At 40.7% G+C, this 24,722-nt stretch overlaps 1 pseudogene across 1 annotated transcript in view; it reads right to left on the bottom strand.

The window, feature by feature from the left end:
• LOC311249718 (sodium/hydrogen exchanger 9-like) overlaps positions 1-23,844 on the bottom strand; it is a 69,471-nt pseudogene extending 45,627 nt beyond the window's left edge. Inside the window, exons 1-8 of the transcript XR_014624928.1 lie at positions 23,653-23,844; positions 22,695-22,893; positions 17,725-17,802; positions 17,471-17,547; positions 14,486-14,601; positions 6,086-6,191; positions 3,689-3,827; positions 2,621-2,726 (exon numbers count right to left, since the gene is read on the bottom strand). The product of XR_014624928.1 is annotated as a sodium/hydrogen exchanger 9-like (transcript). The remainder of the gene's footprint in view (positions 1-2,620; positions 2,727-3,688; positions 3,828-6,085; positions 6,192-14,485; positions 14,602-17,470; positions 17,548-17,724; positions 17,803-22,694; positions 22,894-23,652) is intronic.
• Positions 23,845-24,722: the final 878 nt, after the last annotated feature.

Here is a 24,722-nt window from a genome sequence, read left to right as displayed (position 1 = left end):
TCCATCAGCATGGGAGTGAGTAGATAATGACTACATTTTCATTTTTGGTGAATTTATCCTTTAATCTGTACCTACAGTATGTATATGCTTGCTTAATTATCTTCTAAATTATATTCCTTTTTTAATGTTTAACAATATATTTTGTTATTTGGTTTTGTTTAATGCAATTTAATTATCATGATTTGGACTATTTCTAGTGGATTTTTGTGCTGCGCGCCACTTGTGTGGTTTCAGAGGTGCTCTAGTGAGGCTGGGCGTGGTTTTCCGGTGGGATGAAGCAGCTACCTGACACACACACCTGCAGCGCATCTAATCAGCAGTACCAGCATATATACCCTGGTCTTCCCTCTGCTCGCTGCCAGATTATTACGTCTACTCTGCATGGTACACGGTCGAATTGTCTTTTTTTTTGAGTCTCCCAAGTTTATACTTGTGATCTCAAGTCATCTAACCTTGCCTCTTGTTCACCCTCTAGTGAAACCTCTACTCTGGACTGCGCTCCGTCCCGACACCACGACCCGGCCGCCAGCACCTCTGTCACCAGCACGCTAGCCACCTGTCTTCACGCACTGGATCCTCTGAACCTCTACTTGCCCGCTATCTCCACCTTCGTGAGTCACCCTCTCACCTCCACTGGATTCCCATGCCGGAGCCTGAGCCACCTGCCACCTTTGACTGCCTCTGAAATCTTAGAAATAAATCCTTTTCAAACCTACTCCCTGTTCTGGTGTCTGCTCCTGGGTACAAGCAAGAATACCTACTACTTATTGTAATATATATCTCCTCTTAATGTCTTATATTTAATGGATTTATATGCCCATGTACAGCAATTTCCTCGTGTCTGAATGGTGCTATGTAAATAAATATGATTAGTTCTATAACACTGCAGGTTTTAGGTCAACATTACATATTTTTACTGTTGGCACTGGTAATACACTACAAAAAAAGTTGTATCTGCACTAAAAATATCCAAAACCCTGCATCAGATAGTACTGAGAATCACCGCCTAGGCTTTGCTGCGGTGTGCCTCCCACACTGGACAGCAGAGTGGTGGTGTACTTTATAGACAGGGCATCTGGGTCCAATAGACAAAGGTTATGCTATTTCATTAAAACTGTCTTCTCCTCCTCCACAGACCACAGGGAGTTCTGCCAAGTATGGGAGAGCTGTACAACATCAGCTGAATGAGAGTGCAATCCCTCTGACACAATAAGGGCAGGAGGAACAACAACAGGAATGCATGCATATGTACACTACATTCATATTTCAGGACTACATTACGACTAGTCGATGAGGATCTAGGTAAGGATGATTCTAGGCAGCACAGCCGAGTAACTGTTGTTTTTTTCAAACATTATCATTCAAGATTTGAGATGAATCCCTAAACAATATAATACAAATATTATAAGGTAAAGGTAAGAATGTGAAGGCAGGTCATGTTGTACACGAGGTCCGAGCGCTTCTTGACTTAGCTAGGGCAAGAATGCAATAATGTTATTATGGCTTCCTGCTATCTGTAGTGCCATCTCCGAACTAAAGGCTGGGACATGTTCAGACAGAGGAGGGCCGACACCATTTTAAAATGAGTGATGGGGGTTAAGCCCAGAATGGGATTGGTACCTGCAGTTCCCTGTAGAGAGGAGACGGCTTAATACTTTCTCATCTGTGCATTATTGGCTCGCTATAACACCAAGGACTCTCAGAGGATATATGTATGTATGTAAGGGAAAGGCCTTCTAATGCAGGTGTGGATTGAATGACAAAGCGATTTCTTGAGGAGGAAATTGTGCAGATGTTCATGTGCGGACAACAGAGAATGTGCACAAATCATCCTCAGGTCTGTAGGAATGCCAGTGACCACAGCAACACCTCGAATCAGCAGAGCGCTACGATTATACAGCTGCTCGTGCCACTGACACTGTGCTGCAGTGAGCGAGTCAGAGCATGCAGTTGGGAAGGGACACCTGAGGGGAAACACTAACATGGCCACACACATAAACACACCCAAGACATACAAGTCGTAATCAGGGATCCCAGACCTTAGAAAAGATCTAAGGATTTCCCAGGCCCGATGTGGCTTAGTCTGAGACACAGATCATGGTTAACCACTGTTACATCAATGAGAACTAGCAGGCTTTGCAGAAGCAGAGAGCAGAATGTGGCCTATTTGCTGATGTTAAGTAAGAAAATATCAATAGAACTTCAATTTCTATTATGCAAAAAATATATAAATTCAAGCATTTTTTATGATCCATGTCTATTGATGTCTTTTTTTTCCCCTTAAAGAGACAATATGTAAGAATTTGAATTGATTCAGTCAATACTGAGCTAAAATTGTTAAAAGAGCTGTCTACTGAAGTTTGCATGCTAACCAGCTAGCCCCGACTCGTACCGGTCCAAGAATCCTGTGTTAGCTGGATAAACACTAACACTCCCCTGGTCTTTGAGCTCTCAGTCCGAAGCACTAGCTGCACGGCCTACTGTGCTAACTGAGCTAACGAGGTCTGATTATATATGCTCCACCTCATTTGTTTCGACGATTTGACAGGTGGCCAATTCTTACATATTGCACCTTTAAATCTTTCAAGGAATTCAAAGGTAACCTCCATACTGCCCTCACCTGAAAGTCCACAAGCCTCAGCTGAGAGGAAGCTGCTCCAGGACAGCAGGAAGAAGACTACTGTTTCCAGCAGTGGATTCTCACACAGCCGCGTGAGTTTGGTGAGGTGGAGAGAGAGTTAAAGATGAACAAGAAGATGATCATACAGTATTCAACACTAAGACTAAGGAACTAAGGAACTAATTCAAATTTATGCTGTTGTAGTTCACTCTCCAGTGGTGCGAAGGTAGAGACAGACTGCAGTATCTGCAACTGCAGAAGGTGCTCACTAAGGCAGGGGATCTGCCCTATCGAGTAAACCTTACTGTTCACCACACTTGACTCGTGTTTTTTCAATGACCCACATCCTCTCTGGCAATGCATCCTTGTAAACAATAAAGTAAGAACAGGAAGAGTAACACAGGTTGATGTTCTGTATTTGTGACTAGATTTAGTGGGGGCCCTGTAAACATTACATTTTGCTCCTCTGCATTCCTGACCCCCTTATTTACCACGTTGGCTTACAATAATGAAACATCTCCCCGAGTCTGATCAGTTTTGTAATTAACACAGACAGGTACTGCTGGTAATTAAAAGATAACTGAGCAAACGTTTATCAAAGACAATCTCTTTAAGAAGCCACTGTTTGAAGAGACGGCACAAAAGAGCAGGCTGTTGCTATAGTTAGCATCGGCGTAATCTAATAAATGCTCCCTTTGTGCTTTGCTCACACCCAGAGATTAGTCACTGTAAATAAGAGCTGAGCTGTGCCCCAAACCTCTCATGACACATCCTCATTTTTCATCCTAAAGTCTTATTAGTCAAAGATCAGGGAGAAATGCCGGACAACAGCGCAAGTCGAAAATTCATCAGCGGCTATTGGCTTGATTGACGACCTCTCCGCAACCATTAATGTCGCAGGAACACTTTAAACTCAGCCACGTCGCTTTTGTTGATAAAGGTGGTACAGTAGGGGTTTGTTAGAGAGGCAATTACCAAGTTGAGGAAGTGGATAGATTGCAGCGGATGCTGAGGTGATAATTGAGTTTGGGGTGCAGAGGCAGAGATGGGTGGGGATGAAAAGGATATGAGTGCCGTTATGACTGTGAATATGAAACCCAGGAGTAAGGAGCCGGCGAGTACACCGAGAAAATAACCGACAGAGAGGAAGAAGGCGGGGGTGTCGAAGCTGTGTCCTGCCTCCATCTGGCTGTAGGTAGTGATTGCACTGGAAGACAAATTGAAACAAAAATTGTTACACACATGGAACAGAAAGAAGCCAAGAGCACAATGACGACACAAGTAAATATGAGTGTTGCGGATGCTGAAACATTAAAACAACAACGTGGTTTATGGTTTTGAAACAAGCGCAGTTGTCAGAAATACGGCCTGCTAGGCTCTTGGTGTAAACCAGTCTGGAGCAGCAAGCATAAATTCACATGCTTATTATGCTGAGCTAAGCCTTTAAGTGCAATTTATTGGAGTCATTCCTAAGAATACACGGCCTTCTTTAGAAGTTAAATCCCTCCCTGAAAAACAATCCACTCTGAATTATTTGCCTCTGAGACGTCCCCCAGTAGTTAGTGGGGAACAGGGGAAATACTACTGTTGTTCGCAAAGACAGCAGCGTGCTATTCACACTGCTGTAAATATTTACTTTGTTGTGGGAGGGGGGGGGGGACACTTCCACATGGAAGTCATTGAGTGCAAAAGAGGCCTCACTGGGAGGAAAAAGGGAGGGAGAGAGAGGGCCTGAAGCAAGAAGAGACAAGCAACCATGCGAGTGGCTGATGGAGCTGGCTGCCTTTGTGGAATGACAGCACTTCTTTACCCAAAACAGACCCCTACCGTGTACTCCCCGTAGACTCTGACTGATTTAAATGAATTTCAAAGCAAAATGAGTCAGCAAAAACGAGCAGCGGCTGTTTTTATTTTGTCGTATCTACATTTAATGGGAAACACCCAGTTTTTTGAAACTTACTTTATACACCAGATGCCACAAAAATGTTTTTTTGAAGATCCCTACAGTGTCAAAAAAAAAAAGTCTGACAAATGAAACTGTAATGTATTTCCACTTTTCATTCTGTCAGGTTGAAATGAGCTAGCACACACCAGAACATGCCTTAATCTCCCCGGAAAAGGGGGAAGAATCAATCAAACTGTCGCTAATGAGCTCAGCAAACTGAAAAAGGGAAATCTATTATCCAGGCTCCAGTTGTGCTACCACATTAAACTTGGCCACTAAGTAGCTTGGTCAGTGTGGCCCTCAAGAGACTGTATCCTCAGGCATCTCTGACTGATAACTCCTGGTAAAAACTCCCCAGATGTCAACACTGGATCTGGTTGGATTGTGGCTGGGTCAGAGATGCTGGAGCAGGAAGTTTAGTGCCTGTGCGAGGGCACATCAGCGTAAGGTTGAGCTGCTCTCGGAGCTTGTTAAAATTCCAGTGCCAGGACCCCGCGTGGCTCACTAATAAGGGCCGGCTTTGTGTGTGGAGCCAGGGCGACCGGCAGGCTAGCGAGCCAGTCGAGTGACAGGAGATGGCATGAAGGCCGGTCACGCCACTCCACAAACAAACACGGCACTATCTGACTGTTTGTCCGGGTGGACGTGCAGGCCCCCTCCCGCTGCACTTCAATGTACACAGAGGCAGCAGCCGCGGCGCGAACACAACAATCTGCCTACTCGCCTCCTTTTCTTTTCATCTCCCTGCCTGTCTAAGCCCATTTGTGCGATCAGAGAGAGAGATGTCAGAGTGTGCAGGTACTGTACATGTGATGTGTCAGTCTGTGTGAATGCTTAATACAAATATGGACACATATCTTCTCCCTTATCATCTCCCTTCCACCTCCATTTTTCATCTGCCTTCCAGGCCATGAATGTGGACCTGTATAAGTTGTCTACCCTCTCCATCTCCAACTCTCTGCTTCCCATCTCGCCATCTGTTAGCTTGTCTACTTGAACGGCTTTTTTCACTGGCGGTGCATAAATAAAGCAGACAATGACAGCAATGTGTGCGAGCAGGACAAACATGCATACTTGAGTGCAATGGTGGAGAGAGGGGAAAAGTTGAGGGAAAAGAGTGAAACAACTGAAATGCACTGACAAGGCATGACTGCATCTTGGCTCCTTCACTGAGCTTGCGAGGATTTTATGCTGTATTTTGTCTGAATATGACAGTAGCTGTGTTAGCCGAGTTCGTTAGCTGGGAGTGTGTCTCTACTCTGGCTGTGAGTCTCTCCACTGAGTACCTTAATGAGATGCTGACAGTGCCAGGGGCAACCTGCTTACGCAGTCCACTGCATATCATCTGAGGCACTCATGCGCTTTTGCCAATCACACCCTTTCCTTAAAGCTGGCAGCATTCATCCAGTCTTCCCTCCCACACACATCCACCCCCACGATGCCAAATGGAAAAGACTGAGCTCCCACACAATTAAACCTAGAAATATACTGCAATCCAGATCCTACAGCGAGACACTCACTGTGTCAAGACGATGGCCACGGCGTCGTTCAGGACACTCTCGCCAAACAGCAGGGTGTGCAGATCCAGGTCCATACGCAGCTCTGACAACAGGCCAATGACTGAAACTAAAAAAAAAAAGAGTTAGTGCTACTGAAGACCGCAGGAAGTGCAGTAACTCCTCTGCTAATCACACAGCAGACGTGGTGAGGAGAATCGTCTCTGCTGCTACAAACAGGAAGAACCGTGGGAATTAAGGTTAGCTTGTAACAATGAAAGCTGACAGAAAATGTCAGCTCACTGACAGCACTGGAAGGAGGATTTTGACACTTGGAGCAGCCGGAGAAACTAAACCAAGCAAAGACTTACACAAAAACACACAATGCTTTGGAAAAGACAATATTTTTGTCTGCAAAGGAAACAGAGCAGAAAGAAAAGCTATGCAGATCACTGTCCTATTTCAGTGTAAAAAAGTGTTTTTTATAAGAACGAATAAATTGTATACTGTATTATTGTGTTGTATAAAGAAGTAGAAATCAAATGAACAACTTGACACTAAAAAGCATTTCAGGTCTCAAGTCTGAATGAATCAACACATTTTTGAATAAAAAACAAAAACACAAGCCAAATCCCTGTCAGAGTGATTGGTACATTTCCTGTGTTTGTACATCACAGTCATACCACCTGTAGTCATAACATGCCAATCTGCGATCTGCTGGCAGCAGTAGCAAGAGCAGATTTTGCAAATCACTCAAGTAAAGAACATGACTGCAATTCTTGATATGATTTATTTAGCGCTACATGTGATTCTCTTTCATATGTGTTCGATGAGCATGAATATACATGGGAGTGTGTTTATTAGCCTGGTGTATTGCTGCAGATTTCACTATGGGGGGGGATAACAGCTATAGGATTCTGGGAATCTTGAAAGGACACTGGTGGGGAAAAGGGGCAGATTAGAGCTAAGACTCAGTAGCTGATTAAAACATCCGAAAGGAGCCAATTACACTCTAATGTAGGGGAACTACAGGCAGAGGGCTCCATGCTTTAAATAATGTAAGAGTCACTCTCTGCTCAGCAGCGCAAAGAATGATAAGAAACACATCTCGATTAGGAAATTGTGTTTTGAGAGCGGAGAAGAATGGATGTCGAGTGATAGGTCAAAGGCAGTTGGGTTTGCGGTGGAGTCTTGATGTCTGATAGTGAGTTTTATCTGTAGCCTCGATACAAATCAAACAGGCACTTAAAGGATGTAAAGATCGTTTCACTAAGAAATGATCAACCTTTCAATTTACATGTCTGTGTCTTTATTCATTTACCAGGTCCTCTGTCCTCCTTCACAACAGAATTTTACTTAACTGAACATTTAATGTGCCCGGTGGAGTTTTCTTGTAAACAAAGTTTATTAAGTATTAAGTATTAAGTATTTTCTACTGAAACACGTTGCTCTTAAAATATAGAAAAACCTGTGTTGTTGAAGTCAATGTTTAGCCCCTGGCAGACTTCTTCCTTCCTGCCTTTGCTGGTGCATTGATGTTGGTTTGTGCTTTATCGCCACCACTAGATAAGCAGAATTGTGTGGAATCATTGGCAGACATGGTTATCCTGCCATCTGCATGCATGTCTGAACAAAACAGGGACACATGCCTAAAAAAACTCCACACAGTACCTGAACGGCTACCTTGGATATCTTCTACGTTTTTCTGGCTGTTTTTTGTATTTTTTTTCCTATTTTGATTTGTTAACTCTGAGGAAATGGAAATAGTAAACTTGTATGCCATACTTTAAGCTGTAATTCAACTTATAAAATATGATTGATTACAATTTTGAAAATGAAATGGTTGCCAATGTATGTTTAAGTTTTGGGCTAATGAAACACTTAGCTTTCCATTTTATCTGCATCTCTTCTGCCTCACATGCTCGGCCCCTCATATTAACATTTTTCATACATTATTTGTTTTCAGTGTTGATGATGAGTAATAAAAGGTCGTCGCACAGTGGCAGAAACTATACCAAAAAACAATAAGTTAGCATGCTTTAGGACCATGTGAGAAATTTGCTGAAATGAAATGCTAATGTGCAAGTTCTTCATGGTATTATCGTAGCGGTTGTGCCAAAGTTGCATTCCACGTCACGTCAAGCAATTTCTCAGCTCGTTTAGGATCAAATTCACATTTCTGGTGGAAACGTATATTACACACTTATTTATACAGCTGCATCTCTCAGCGCACTGTGTCTGAGGAGAGGAAAATGAGCTGAACTCCACCGTGAGTTCACCAACAGTAAACTTCAAGCGGAAGACGTTGAGCATATGAATGAGCGCATGCACACACATAACATGCTCGGCACCGCGGGGCAGCAGAGCGTTGGCGCTGAGTGACAGGGAGAATACCGACATTGACGAGGCAGTGATGCGCCTGTCAGCGCCGCACTTGGTGTCACATCAAGTATCTCCTTCCGCAGGATATCAGCTGTAGCACTGTTGAATCTATGTTTACTAATACTGGAGATTAGATTACATTAGATTAGAATTAGATCAAAATCTGCTACATTACACTGACAGGTATATAAAGAGATAAATAGTCGATAGGAAAAATGTACTGGCACAAATCCTTATTGTAAACACCACAAGGGGAACCGGGAGTTCCAAAGAAGCAAAACAAAATTATCATATAACAAAAACAATGTCAAATATGGAGAAAGACAACACAGATGCATACACAAACACAAACACAAACACACAGTCATGAGGGTATAGGCATGGACAGGAAAACATAAACTCACAAGTGGCTGCCTTCTGAAGGCCAGACCATATTACATTTACAACAACAACACCTCCCGGTTGATTCATAGTCTACCTGTTGAGACTAAGGAGAAAAAAATGATCAGATACGTTAGTTTCAGGGAAATATGTGGTATGAATAATGAGTTAACTCTAATAGCAGCGTGTGGCCCTGCAGTGAATACCAGGCCGGTAAGGGCATCGCAGCTGGTATACGACCAGACTGAAAATAAGAGCAGCGGCAAGAGAGCAGCCTCAGGACTTGTTTTGACAGATCTGGCTCTTTGGACTTTGACAGGTTTAAAGCTCTTCCTGGTTGGGGGAAAATCCCTTATCTGGAGAGGGTGAGGTAGGCCCTGGAGTCAGGATCGTTCCATCTCCCTGCTCCCATAATGCTTGGCTGATGACAGCATGTCGTGCTACCAGTCACACTGTAAGATGGAAAAAAAAAAAAAAAGAGCCCACCCCACATACACACACATACAAGGGTGCGGGATGGCGGCGTTGTCATGGCAACCCCGTCCTACAGCTGTCAAGTGTTCATCAGTTTCCACAGCAACACCATAAGGTGGAGAGAGTAGACAATTATTTCCGACATAATACAGTTGAAAGGGTCGAATGGAAGCCTTATTAGGTCAAATTACCCTGCTGCAGAGGTTTAGCGGAGGCAAAGCTCATGGCCATCTCAGTCAGAGGGCATGGGATTTGCTCACTGATTTGACCAAATTAGGCAGATATAATACTGAGAGCGATGCATTAGGAACGAGATAACGGTCAACGGGGGAATTACTATAATCTCCCCGGCTCAGAGTAAAAAGTGCTCAATTTTTTGGCCATTGACGAGTGCACAGACAGGGGTCACAAGACTGCAGCGGGGAAAGCCTTCTTCGCAGTTTGAAAGCAAAGAAACCAGCACTTTATAATTAGAAGATTCCCAGTTTATTTTTGTTTACTCTGAATCTCACTGTGGTTCATTTGCATGTCAGGATAAGGGACCTTTAACATCTCAATTCTAATTACCCTTTAAAATGGGTTATTATTGTACATTTAAGTAAATCTGCCTTTTTTAATTAGAGCCTTGCAGAAGTGGAAGTTATCAAAGGACTTACAGTACACTTTGGTCTCTGTCTAGTTAGTGGGGCCAGTCTTGTACCAAAATGCATTAACCATCAGATTTTGTGATGCTTAAGGTCAAGAGTGTAGGAGTTAGGGGGGTTTAGGGGCAGAAACGGTATATTGTATTCAGAATATTGCTTTCATTAGTTTATAATCATTGAAAATTACGAATTTGAATTTTTTCATTGAATTAGAGCAGGCGTTTTATATCTACAGAGGGAGCGGGTCCATAGAACAGAGAGACACTCATCTGTAGCAGCTCGACGTGGGAGGTAACGCAGTTCAAGCACTTTGTAATTTTCAGGTATCTGTACTTTACTTGAGTATTTTATTTTTTAAAATGTTTCTTTCTTTTACTTTTACTTCCTACTTTTTCACACAAATATCTGTACTTTCTACTCCTTACATTTTCAAAACAGGCTTGTTACTTTAGTTTCAAAGCGTTTGAGGGGAATTATAGATTTTTTTGCAAGATGTATAATACGTAACAAGAATGAAACAAAGAGAGGCCTATGGCTGTATATTCTTATTTCCTCATTTATTTGCTGTGCTCGGGATACTTTACCAACCCAAAATGTTGGTATTTGACGTCCTGGGAATGAGACTCAACTATCAACTATTTTTCTGGTGCATTTACAAACAGCTCGGACAAATCCTACTGATGAAGAGTCTCTAGGTTTTGGAATGTTGGTTGGACAAAAGAAGCAATTTATAGACGAAACGATTGATCGATGAGTCGTGATAATAACTTGCAGATTCATCTATAATTAAAATAATTGTTAGTTGCAGCCCTGTTGTCTAGATTTAAGCCTATTTTGTATTGCTAAATAGAGTGCATGTGCTCTCTCTGTGCTGTGTTTTCATTTCTGCCTAAATGTTGTTACCACTCCACTGCTGCAATACTCATCCTTAGTTCTGTGCATAATGTTGTAATATTGAGGGTAAGCTGCATCTTGTACACACCTATGTCTAACTGTGTCTCCAATATTCACTTTAAACATTGGTATTTACTGCTGATGTCTGATGTAAACAGTTGCCAGAGATGTAAACAAGACATTTCTTACTCTGGCATCATTTTCCAGCGTTGACATACTGAGAGAAATGTGTATGTGAAGTGATCAAGAGAACTCCTGAAAAATAAATTCATAAAAAAATACAAACTCAAAGATGAAAGGAAAAACTGCAGTGCCCCCCCATTTCCTCACCCCATAAAAAAAGTATTTCCTTTGAGAAGTGAAGTGAGGGTTTCACCGACCTTTTGTAACCATCCCTGAGGCTATGGAGGATGCAGCACAGCGGGTGTTCCACTTTGTGACCTGAACCATGTGTCTTACTACGAGTCTGAGAGAACAAGTTTCATGGCTAAAGCGCTTTGGGGGATTATATAAAACCAACAATTGAAAAATCAACACATTCACGAGGAAAGGAACAAATATTTACATGGTAGGGCCATTCGAGCCTTATAAGGACGACATATTTTGAAATGACTATAAATACGGACATTACAAGCTTTTACTACCGGTTGTCTCTACTGACATCAACCTGAAAAATCCACAGTCTCTCAGGTAGTTGCTGTCCATCTATCACAAGAGAATGTAAACACTGAAAAGGGAATGTCAACATAAAGACACTGTTTATGACTACCTTTAGATCTGCTGGCGCTCTTACCAGAAATGTTTTCTCTACCTGTGTAAGCTTTTGAGTTGTCAACAGGAGCTGGAGTCTATTCCTCACTCACATAGGGGCAACAGACTCACTCTGACATTAATATAGAGTGTCTAAAGTCGATGAATCCATTTCACTCTTGATTAATCTGCTGATTATTTTCACAATTAACTGATAATAAGTCAATGTAATGTCAATGACAATTTCCCAAAGCCCATAGTATCATCTCTGGTTTTGGTTGGCCAGTCAACATACATGCTGATTTATCGATATTGGCTTATATATTGTCCAATATGCGGCAATATAAAAAAAAAATTCAGAGGTAATAATGCAGGAAAAAAGCTTCAGTTAATTAAAATTATTAAATTCCCAGTGAAGTTTACTGATTAAGATAATAATGTTTAAAGCTAAGCTTGCCACCGTTACATAGGTTTGTCACCACATTGCAACAAATGTATATATATCGTCTGATGTATCAATATTGACATTTTTAATCCCAAATATCAGTATCAACATCAGCCCCAATAATCCAGTATCGGTAGGGCTGTATTCTTCAACAGTCCAAACCCAACGACTCTTCATTTGCTATCATAAACGAACAATGAAAAGCAGCAAATCCTTAAATTTAAGAAGCAGAAACAAGCAGCAAAATGTCAATATAATTTTTATCTTCCTACGTAATGGTCAAAAACAGCTCAAAATAATCTTCCACACTGCCAAAAATATAATTTTGAAGACAAATACTAGTCACATTTGAAGACACTGACTCGGAAAAAATATAATATAATATCAGAATCAGCCTTGAAGAGCCCATCATGTCTAATTTCTCTGTAATTCTAAAAGGTTAACTCCTCCTCAGGTCGTTCAAATTTTACGAATTCCCAGAAACAACAGAGACAACATGACATTAGTGTCTTCAATTATAACTGCAGCTCTAAATCAGCATCCACATAATTACTAGAAATGGCAACAATCCCCATATGCCAGACGACAGTTGCTTAGCATTTGCTGCTCTTTATTTGAAGCGTTCATTGAGTTACTATAGCTGCAATGAGAACCTAGCCTATCAAATATCTCTGTTATATTCCACAGTCCAGTGCAAGTAAAGTGGCAAATAAACTGTGCTCCAATTTCACTCAAAGCTTGACTGCCGGCCTGCGATGACTTTCACAGTGTTCTTAAGATCTCAATCATGAGTCAGCAACACAACCAGAGAGCTGTCACACAAAGGTTATGACATGGTTACGACACATTCATCAGCACTGAAGTGTTCTGAGAGTGCTTGTGTGTGTGTGTGTGCACGCAGGCCTGAATTCTGGAGTGTTTTTCTGCTTTTGGCCCGAGTGAATGCAAATGTACAAGTGAGAGAAATGGACAGAGATATTTTAATGGCTCCCTTTCAGAAAATCAGAGAGCCGGCTCTGTATTTTGACAGCAAGAGAAGGAGACAGCCGAGGGGTCTTCGTGTTTGGGGCATCGATGCATTGCAGTGTGATTCTAATCAGAATGATGAGGGTGCTGGGGTCGGCAGGGATGGGCGTGGGTAAGTAACGCCGGTCAGAGTGACAAGTGCATCACGATTTACGGCTCCTCTTTGACACTCACCCAGATCAACCACTTATTGGTATACATAATTCATTAGCAAATGAGGACATTAACATTCCCCCTGTCATGGCGTTGCGGGTTGCCTTATGACATTCCACTTGACGGCTCTTGAGGAACACAGATAATATTGTGGTACCACTTCGGTAAAAAGGTGCACCGAATTCAAAGCAGATACATGTACTAAGAGGGCATCGTGACTTTGTGCCAGCACATAGACGTGGCTATCAATCTCGATATGCAAAGTTATGACAACGAAGAAAAAAAAGGCTATGCATTCAGCACTAAGTAGAGGAAGATATTTGTATTGAAGGAGATATATTTTTCTCATTTTCAAGTTCAGAATTTGATTTTGGGTTACTACTAGAAAAGGGTGTTACATGCTTTAATGTTCAACAAACACACCAGTTTTCTCATACTGTCTGAGATGCTATTTTAGCTCTTTAAGCTTGTGCTCTTTAATTTGTTTGGACTAAAATGTCAGAAAATGGTGAAAAATGTTATCTTCAAATGTCTTATTTTGTCTACAACCCAAAGAAATTCATTTTACTGTCATAGCAGAGTAAAGAAACCAGAAAATATTCACATTTAAGAAGCTGGAATCAAATAATTTTGACTTTTAATTTTTTTTTTAATTACTCAAATCAATAAACCAATTATCAAAATAGCTGGTAACTAATCTGATCGTTGACTAATCGATTAATTGCTTTTCTTATCATAGATGTTCAAGTGTAGTAACATCACAGCGTTAATACTCACTTTATATCTGGTAGGCCTCCAGTGCACATGCATTTAGACTTGAGAGTATCATGTGTACAATAGGAAAAGAGGTACTGAGAGAGTGTCAAAGATCAGCATGAGTGAGGTTTGACCTTTTTAAACATGTTGTCATGTCTTATCAGGTTGAGGAACTGCATGAATCTGCAACTCAAATTCCAGAAACTGCAGAAATGAATAAATCTACAGTCAGTTGACGAGTCTGAACACATAATGCGTCTTTGATATTTTTTGACTTGGTGTCAAAGCAGATCAAGGCAGATCTCTGTGACGTGTCTGTTACATATTCACTGGGATCAAGTGCCAAATATTCCTGAGAACATTCTGGGGTCTTTTGCTTGTGTTGTAAAGCAATAAAATGTTAATCTTGTAAAGGAGAGTACAATTCTGCAAGAAGTTTATATCTGTATAAAGCCAGTTTTTAAAAAAAATCAATGCTGCCATTGGAAGTGATGCTGCAGGAGTTCCTTTATAGGCTACCTGGGTCAGTGGCTGATATAATGGCACCGAACAGGAGGCAATCAGTGAGGAAGAAGTCTCCATCTGCTGCCTGGCCCAACAGCACCATCAGCCTGGTGAAGCCGTAGACGCAGGCCCTGGGATTGAGGACAAACAGAAGGACACATAAGTGAGGTCATCGGGGAGCGCCAGCCTGAGCAGGCCTATCAGTCATTCCTCTAACCACAGCAGGGCTTCCCCAGGAGTAGTCTGGGTAATGGGGCCAGACGCTGCTGGCAGATGAGTTGACCCGTTTCCAGGCAGCGGCTGCTTAGCACAGGTGGACACACAACGCAAGGACTATGCTGGGCAGTTTTAAATATAACCACATGTATGTGTGTATGTGTGTGTGTGTGTGTGTGTGTGTGTGTGTGTGTGTGTGTGTGGATCTCCCACATCTACCCGCATAACACACCTACACACGCACACAAACACACACACACACACACATACGACAAATACTCTTGTTAGACAGCTTATCTCAGCACCTATCCATCTTCACCCCTGGCATCCTGACAACAGTATTACAAGCACTCCAACATGATGAAAGCCCAACAGAGTTATGAGTGTGTGTGTGTATGTGTGTGTGTGTGTGTGTGTGTGTATGAGTGTGTAAAATTGCACAAAATCACCCAAATGACAAAAAACCACAGGAAGACATTGTGATAGAAATACAACAGAAGCAGGAGGAAGATGATTTTTTGCTCAGCTCTGGGGCCGGGCAATAGACCCTTTCACAGCCTACATCATCATTGTTTATCAACTGTAAAAGGGTCTATTTCCCAGAATGCATCACTGCAGGCTCTCCCTTATAAAACCACTGTTAACTGTACGCAAAAAACTTCTCAACATTCCCATTCAACACCGCCAACCAGCTCCTGACTGCTAACGGATGTGTGTTAAGCACTAATCCTGTTACTGTGAGGCATCCCATAATAATCAGTATGCCAGCGTGTCCATTGGCATAACTGTGTTACCATAGTGACGGCACACGACCTGGGCCCAAGGATGGGATTTAAAGTACTGCCCTCAGGTCGAGCGACTAAGCTGTCTTATTTTGTGTATCCTAAAGGGAGAGTGGAGGTTATGGTAATGATGTGCAGTGTGTGTGTGTGTGTGTGTGTGTGTGTGTGTGTGTGTGTGTGTGTGTGCGTGTGTGTGTGTTAGTGTTAGGGATACACAGACAGAGAGGGAAAGACAACAGGGGGACAGGCAGACAGAGAAAGGGACGAAGTGGATGTACTTTGTCAGTTGAGTCAGTATGGTTCCCTCGCTCCCGCGAGACTCTCTTTTCCCCATAGGATACAGCAGACTCACTAACAAGCAACAGGATTGGTCAGGTCCGGTGCCTTAGCATCAAAGAATGCGCACGTGACCCAACATGTCAGCCCCTGCCCGGCGTCCCAGGAGAAATAGGGAGTGTTTGACAAAGGGTGCTCCTGGGGAGGGACTAAGGTATGGAAGAAAGAGGGAATGGACGCGAGGAAATCTTTAACACTGGGTTTCAGCAGGCTGGAGAAGCCCATTAGTTCCAGTTTTAATACATGGAGGGAATGAACCTTTTCCATGAATATAAAACATTGTAAATAGTTAACAATATATGGAAATAAAGTGTCACCGAGCACACAAAGTAACTTTTACACTCAGCTGCAGCTTTAAGAAGAATATTTTGTAAAATATTGACATTATATTTCATAGTCTCATGAAAACGAAAGCCATTTATGCACTCAGAGGGCACTTTATTCTGCACACCTGTACATTTTTAATACATCTGCAAAGCTCATAACGTACATTTAATTTTATGTTAATTACTGAGCTCACAGTTAAAGGTGGCAATGTACTGGACTTAATCATATTCCCATTTACATACATTAGGAGGGGCCGAATATTAGACCTCAATTTTGACCTCAATGCTAAAACAACATACATATTAATTTAATTAACATCTCTTTGACAATGTGAACAAAAAAAACAGAACATTAAATGCATCATACAGTAAAAGCAGACTTATTGTAGACTGTATTGGATTACATCTGAATGTACAGGCCACTGAGTGTTTAATGTTGTGGGTTAAAAAACAATGTTAGTGAAAACCTTGTAACTCAAAAAAAATATATAATAATATATAAGATAAATAATATAATTCTTTAAATGTTTCATAAAATCAATGATTCATTTTGTCTGATCACAGAGGATCCTGCAGTTATGATGGGGAATAAAAACACTGGAGTTATGAGGTTTTCACACAGTGTGCAGCAAATTAGTGCATCAGTGGAAAGATCTCAGTTTCCTCCGAAGTCTGACAGTGCCATCTAGCTTTGTGAGGTTAGAATAGCAACACTGCACCCTATCAGCTGTGTCCCACTTCCATACTATAAACAAATGCTAAGCAGGTTTTGATTATTTATTGTGGTAAATTAAATCTGCTTAATTTTCTGCTGTGCTGTAAATGTACTCCGTAGACCTGCTCGTAGCAGACATTTTGACAAAGTATAGTAGTAAAAGCACAGGGGTGATTAATGACCATAACGATGCCCTATTTTATGTATGTCACCCTACTCTGGGACCAGAGCATAATTAATGTTATTAGTTACACCTGTGTTTTTCCTGCTATAGCATTAGGCCCATTTTACCACAGTGCAAGAGGGAAGCTTCTCACAGCTTGAGTTAAATGTCACAGCTCCTGAAAGGTCTCAATTAAAGTAATTAACTTGATTTTCATCAACCTACACTGATTTTATGTGCTATATACACACTGCACAAACATCATACTATGGCAATTGGTATATGGCATACAGGCTATTATATACTAGTAGTACATATATACTGGGACATAGCATATTAAAGAATAAATGGCTAATAAATCCATCTATCTATCTATCTATCTATCTATCTATCTATCTATCTATCCATCCGCTTTTTTGACATGTTCATTTGTGTGACTAAACAAAACAGAAACAATCTTACCCTATGGTCACACAGCTGATGATGCTACCCAAAAAAGCAAATGTCAGTACGGATCCAAAATTCTCAATGAATCTTTTCTAGAAAAAAAATAAAATGAACACCAATTAGTAACACCAAACAATCACGTCATGATATGCATGTATGTAAACGAACAGCTGTACACACTATAAGGCAGTGTGATGGAGCAGCCATTTAAAAGGAATAGTCCTTTGATGATATCTTTACTTGGGGGCATGTCAGGACAGCAGTCTCACCTGATTAAGGGTGTAAGCTCCATGGAAGATGATGGTTGGCAGGAACAGATTGAAAAGGACCTTGGGATCAAAGGTCTCCTGTAAAAGACAGAGCTGTTGTGCTGGTGACTGACAGGGGCTCCGTGGGGAGCGAGAGGACTCCATTTACTGAATGTGACTGACTGACAGACAGATATTACACACACATTGTTCACTTCAGCGGGCTCTGCAATGTCAGACAGACACCAGTTATGCTTTCCCTTTGAATTCCAATGTCACAATAGTCTCAAAATACCTTGTGCCCTCTCTCTCTTTGACAGAAAAAAAACATTGTATGTGTCAAAAGGAAAAGGGGAAAATGTGATACTGTAGACTTGTGTGCCACTGTTCAGAGTTAGCTACCAAAATGTAGGTAAACTGTATCACCTTGAAGCTTTAAAAGCATGAACATTAATCATGTTAAATAATGATTGGCGCTACAGGTAGCTGTATCCTCTTTTTCTAATATTTTTAAGTGTTCTGAAATTTTATGTTGAAATATGTAAATTATGCATTTTCTATTTAAAAGTGTGCAAATTTGCAATACTTTCCAGAATAGAAATTTGAACATCGGATAAAGTGATGTTCAAAATTCTTGTTTCACTTTCCTGACATATTAGAGTTGAAGGTTTATACAGAGGGAATTTTAGATATCTACTTTTATCATTCCATAAATCATTAAAACAGTATTGTCAATGTTTTATAAATCAGGCTATAAAAAAAATATAAACAAACCACCTCTCTAAAATAATAAGACTGGAGAGTTTTCTTATAGATGTAAGTGTTAAATAGCTCTATATTCCAATACTAATCACTGTTTGGTTAGTCAAACATGCCCTTCCTCCCCCTGCTCTGGTACCCCTGCTCACTTTATCAAGAGGGAGAGGACATAAAGAAGCATTTCCAGCTCTCCCGATGACGGTTTGTACTATCAAAGAGGCGAAGAGATGAAAAAGGCTTGAAGAAAAGAAAGAGGCACAGAGAGCTGCCTTGAAAAAAAGAAAGGAGTCGTGCAAGTGTGGTGACGTAGAGTTGAGGAAGCAAAACGGACGGGAAGTTAGCTATAACAACGATAATGCTTACAGCAGCTTTAATGATCAGAACTAAAATAAACACCTAAATGTGTGTTTTGGATGTTTTGTTTTCACTAGTCTGAAAGAAGATGTGTTACTGAATCAAAATAGCCCAAATTCTCAAAATTGACGCGTGCAAAAATTCACCTCCCTTTAAATTCTAATTAAATGCTTCAAATTCTTTGAATCTTCAGTAAATAATAACAATAAAATAATATAATACTGTGTACTGCACTAGCATTCTATCCAAGTACCTTCCACAGCTGATTAAAGCAAAGCACAATGCAAACCGAGAAGTCTAACTGCTTGTGTCAGTTCTCACCAGAGAGCCTCCCAGCGTTCATTAAAATGGGAATAAGCAAGTATAGCCCGGCCACACGTGTTCAGACAACAGATGGATGAACATTAAACGCAATCCAAGCTGGTAATCACTACAAGCTAGTCGCTACATTCCCTCCAATACAAACAGAAAACCAGAGTGCAAGGTATTTTTTAACACACCGTGCACGTTCTCTGTCTCTTTCTCATCTTGGCCGGTATGATGCAATTCAAGCCTCTCAGAAAGGTAGCCTTTCATGTCCTTCATCCTTGAATCCTTTTTATATGTATTGTGGGTACATTCTGAGGATCAAACGGCAGTGATATTCAATTCCGATCAAATAATGCTACTTTTTCCTGATTCCTACACCCCACAAAGTCTTATTACATTACAAGAATTACATTCCAGTTCAATTAAATTTCACTCCAAAAGGCTGATGATGCTTACTGAAGTATGGCTACGGTCACAGACCTTTGGAGAATGGCCTAGATTTCGCTTTTGGAAAATCAAAACGGACAAAAGGTTGAAGCAGCCTCAATAGCATGAATATTTGGACGAATGAAAATGGGCCTCAGTAAAAGTCCTATTTTGAGGACACATTGCAATTTGATGAACATTTACATATGTGTGAATATGTGAAAGATTGCACTTTTTTTTATAAATGATCATTTCTAATGCTGGAAAACCCTTATAGAGTTTGGAGAGCCACAATGCTCTCTCAGTAATTCACACTTGAAATGGTTGCTAGAGCTACAAATTGCTCCTATCGCTCTGCCACTATCACCCGGCTCAATATAAATTACTTTTTTTGCTGCTACAATTACCCACACAGCACAATATGTATTTCTTCATCTGCGCCGGCTGTGCATGACAAATACAAACTGCATAGCAGAGACTAACACAGACACTGTAATCAATAAATTATGCATATGCTGGTGGTTTTATTCTAAGGGGCCACCTGCACCACACAGGCGAGGATGGAGGTGTGTTGTATACACTAATTGCCTCTTCAGCTGAGCAGCACTAAATTTAATCAGACCACAAACTTTAATGCCTTACTCCCCGGTGGAACATAATGGACTCAGTAATGCAATGAAATCCTTATCTCTCCCTGCTAGGTCCCCATATGTATCAGACTTAATGGCGTGAAGGCTACACAGAACGGTCTGACCGATGTAATGGCCTTTGTGGTAGCCTCTGCCGGTTTGCTAATGAGACCCTAGCATTCAAAGGGGCCAAAGAGTCCAAGCCATTAGAGAAGAGTTACACTTGGCCTGCATGATTTGCAAGGTTCATGGTTCACTTACTCCCTTTCTCTCGGGTTGAAATATTGCGCTGAGATAAAAAAAATCTGATTTCAAATATGCCATCTGCATTCTCTCATGCTTTTTGGACTTCATGTGGCTGAATCCCTGGCTTTTTACTTGTTTTCTTTCTTTGATGTGACAAATCTCTCTGATAGCAAAAATATGAAAGCCATCCAGAGCACATTAAAAATACTACAGACAACCAGAGGCCCGTCTCAAGGATTAGGCTCTTCTACTTAACAGTGATATTAGAGACTCTGACTAATTCCTTTTTTAACAAACAATTGCTGTAAGTAGTTGGTAGCACTCTAGCTTGCAGTCAAGCTCTAACATCACTTATGTTGTATCTCAGTGAAAAAATAACACAAATATACTGTACTTTGATCAAGTGCTTAAGAATCCTTGAATGTGGAACTGCAATGAGATCTACAGCATTCAAAAACATAAAACTTTCTACTGATTAAAAGCAATCGTAAATCTTTTATTGACAGCACATTTGAGACTGGATGCTTATTATTTTAGAAATATATAATTATATTGGAAAACATAACATCGTCACTCATCAGTGCAGTCACATTAAAGGATCATTGTTTAGGGTTTAGAGCCAGTCTTTAATTATGTATGTTCTGAACTAATAGGGCTTCTGTAGAAATATGGCGGAGCATTATGGCAAACTCTGTGGAACAAGCCTCCAGGAGGTGCGGTGGGCTTTGATGTCAATCTAACACAGTTGTCAGACCGCATAACTGCAACGTCAGGTGACGCACGCAAGCCCAGGAATACTTTGTCCCATAAACTTACATTGTGAAAAAAGAGGCTGTAAAATGGTGGAGATATTTTTTTGAGCCTCACAACCCCATGAAATGACTAGTTTCACTATCATAATATGATTCATTTGGTCCAATAACATTGGAAAGTCTGGAAGAGGTGCACGATTAAATAATTTTAGCCCCATTCAGAGAGCATCTCCATGCCGTGGAGGAAGACCCACTCTCTCTGTAGATGTAAAAGGCTTATTCTAATGTAACGGAAAGAAAACAAATCTTATTTTCAGATGACCGTACACTAATTAAAAACATAATTATGAAAGTTACAGTCAATTTCATCCAATAGATTCCCCTGAATCCCACATACTGGACATTTAAAACAATACAGTAGAGCATATTAAATGATTTTATATTTCTGTTATATATAAGTGTAACAATTTCATGCTACCAACAGAAACAAAATGATTGTTAAAGTAATGGATAAGTGCTAATTAAATATAGCCTCAAATCATAAGCAGCAGCGCCTCACTTCTACATAAAGAAAACGTCATTGATGTTCAGTATGCGCAGCGTTGCAATTTGGAACGTTGTTCACATTATTACAGTTCCCTCCACTTTATAACAAAAGATATGGTAGATATTCACCTCCATTACTGAGTTCTGTATCAGAGGCTGAAATGGCCATCTCCATCTGAGAGGAAAAGCTGCAGTGCCTCCTGAGATTACCTTACTATCTCACATCTTTCCTGCAGAGCAGAGCAATCCAGCACAAATGTCACCTACAAGACTATCTCATTATGGGAATTCTGTATGTAAACACTTGGACAATGTCTTAAGAGGAACATTTCGAGGAGAAATAAATTAGGTTTTATAATTGTATTCAAACACTGTTTGCAGTTGTTGGCATGAACATACTTTTAAGAAAATGTTTGTGCAAACCCTTTTATTGCTCATTGATCAGAACCCTTTGTTGCTTTATCTACTCTACCGAAGTCTGTTTATTGGTTTCTGTGTTTAGATGCCTTCTAATTTCCCCTTGTCTGCACAGCACACCTGAAAATGTAATCTCCCCTATCTGTTCCTTAATAAATCCTTAATATGGGTTAAATTGCTCTCTTGCCCTCTTTCTCTCTGTACCACCACTTTTTTGCTTCCCCGATAACAAACAGACCATGCAAGTAATTTAGAGGAAAACCAATAACTAAGCTCCATTAGAGGAGACTGTTGATGTAAATACCCAGCATACAAAAGGGGAAAAAAATAGATGTGATCAAAGGAGAGGCGGTGAAGAAAAATATGTTATTTCAGACAAAATTAAAAAAACAAGAGAGGAAAAGAAAACATCCTGTACGGTAGTTTGTTTTTACGGGTTCCCTCTGCAATATTGACTATCATCATTTTAAAGCAAATGTTGTTTCATTTTCACTGGCGCCTACACAAAAGATTTGCTTTCGAAGTAAAGGTCAAATGAAGTTGCCACACTCACCAGAGGGGCTGAGACCGGTGGGCAGCTTTGGTTCACTTTCCCAACATGTCTATAATAGTGAAAGTGTGATGTGATGTTGACCGTCAAGACGTAGGAGTGCTGTTAAGACCGCCGCAAGTGCACGCAGTTTCTCCAAAATTGACCATATGCTGTCCCCAGTCAAATGGCAACCATCTCACTGCTAACCCCACAAGCAAACCTGCAGAGGAGTACAACAAAGAAAGAAAAAGCTGCTGAGATGAAAATCACTGCAATTATCTGATAGCTTACACTTAGGAAAAAATATTTCAAAGTAAAACATATATCATTATGCAGCTACTGTAATGTAAAAACTATCAAATTTAAGCCATGATACCTTACTATAGAAGATCAAAACAGGACATAAATGTACCACATAGCAAGATCTACATTACAAGTTGTTATGGTGATGAAACATGGGCGAAACTGCAAACTTTCAATATACTGCTTGCTGCTGAGCCCTTAATAGTTTATGATATCTTGGGCTACCTGGCAATTGATGTAGCCTGTTTGGTGTGAAGTAGCCTGAATGGAAAGGTTCAGTCCATTAGCCTCATCATTTATCACAATAAAGCCAAACAACCACCCACACACACAAATACTAAACATATTTCATACCTTTAAAAATATCCTTAGCCTTAATTTTCTTTAGCTGTAAACAAGTGGCAAGGCTAACGACAGATTGTTAGTGGTTGCTGTGTTAATTATTAAAAAGATAGTTAAGTTTAAAAACTCTGCTCAGCCAATAACAATGGTGCATACAGCGAAATAAAATGGTGTGACCTTCTGCTACAAGCCTACAAAGGCTGAAAAATCGACAAAATCCTGACCAAAATTGAATTTATTTTGCTAACACTCTGGTATTAACCAAAGAAACTGTGAGTCAGGAAGTCTTGCTAGCTTCCGTGCTATATACTGTGTATTAGTCTAGGCTACTTACCATAAAACATTGCACCTCCAGTCTCATGTATAAGTCTATGTTTAAATTGCTTTAGCCTCCACACACTGAGAATAGTTACAAGCGCCAAGCCAACTGAAGCCAGGACTAACAGTGCTGTATTGTCTTGTCTTTGCTTCAAGACGGCCATCATCTTTTGGAAAAGGGTCAAACTTTTCGGAAACAACTGCTTCACTTCAGCAGCAGCAGCAGCAACATCCGCATCAGCAACGCTGCAAGTGCCAGTGCTGCCTTTAAAAGCGGCTCGGAAATCTCTGCTACATGCGACAGAGGGTTGAATACAACAGCGTGGAAACATACGTAGAATAACAACTTCACGATAAAGTATAATTACTAAAGGCGTAGGAAGCAAAACTGAAGCCTGTTGTCCGTGTAAAATGAGAGCGTTCACGTTTTTCGAATGATATCTCTCGTTTTCCCAAAGTGAGTGAACGCACCACTCAACCGCTCTTATTCCAGCAGATGGCGGTAAATACAAACAAATGCACGCGGAGCTCCTCCAGCCCGCTGTGATAGGCCAGGACTCTCACCGGCCCTTATCTCTAAGCGATTTAGTTATCGGCCTTTATTGTCAGGTAATTGATTAATTAGTGATATGATTGTAATGACTTAGTACTTAGCTTTTTTATAATGTAAAACGAAAAAAAAAAAAATGTTTTGGTGTCAATCACTTTTGTTAAACACCGAACAGTTCATCCTGTCGAAAGAAATCTAATTCTGATTTATTGTATTGCATTAAAAAAACAAAATAAAAAGAGTAAGGGCTGTTTTTTTTTCCTACATGAAGCTGTTTTTTTCTGATCACATTACCGCACTGCATCTCCGTTACAGTTTAATTCTAGATTATGTCTTTATTATTTTCCACTTTTAAAAAAACAACAACAACAACAACAACAAATGCTTTTAGGCTAATGGAGGCACTGGGAAAAAATAGAAATTTGGCCAAACTTTGCTCCGGGGGCGGCGATCCAGACGAGACAATATTAGAACAATCGCTTAGCAACCGCGGCCGTAAACGCGCAGCGGGTGTCGCAAAGCCTAAAGAGGCTGGT

This window comes from Pagrus pagrus, assembly GCF_965226575.1.
Source record: "Pagrus pagrus genome assembly, chromosome: 20".
NCBI classification, from domain to species: domain Eukaryota; kingdom Metazoa; phylum Chordata; class Actinopteri; order Spariformes; family Sparidae; genus Pagrus; species Pagrus pagrus.
Note: the sequence above shows the minus strand (reverse complement) of the source record. Positions and strands in the feature narration are given on the sequence as shown.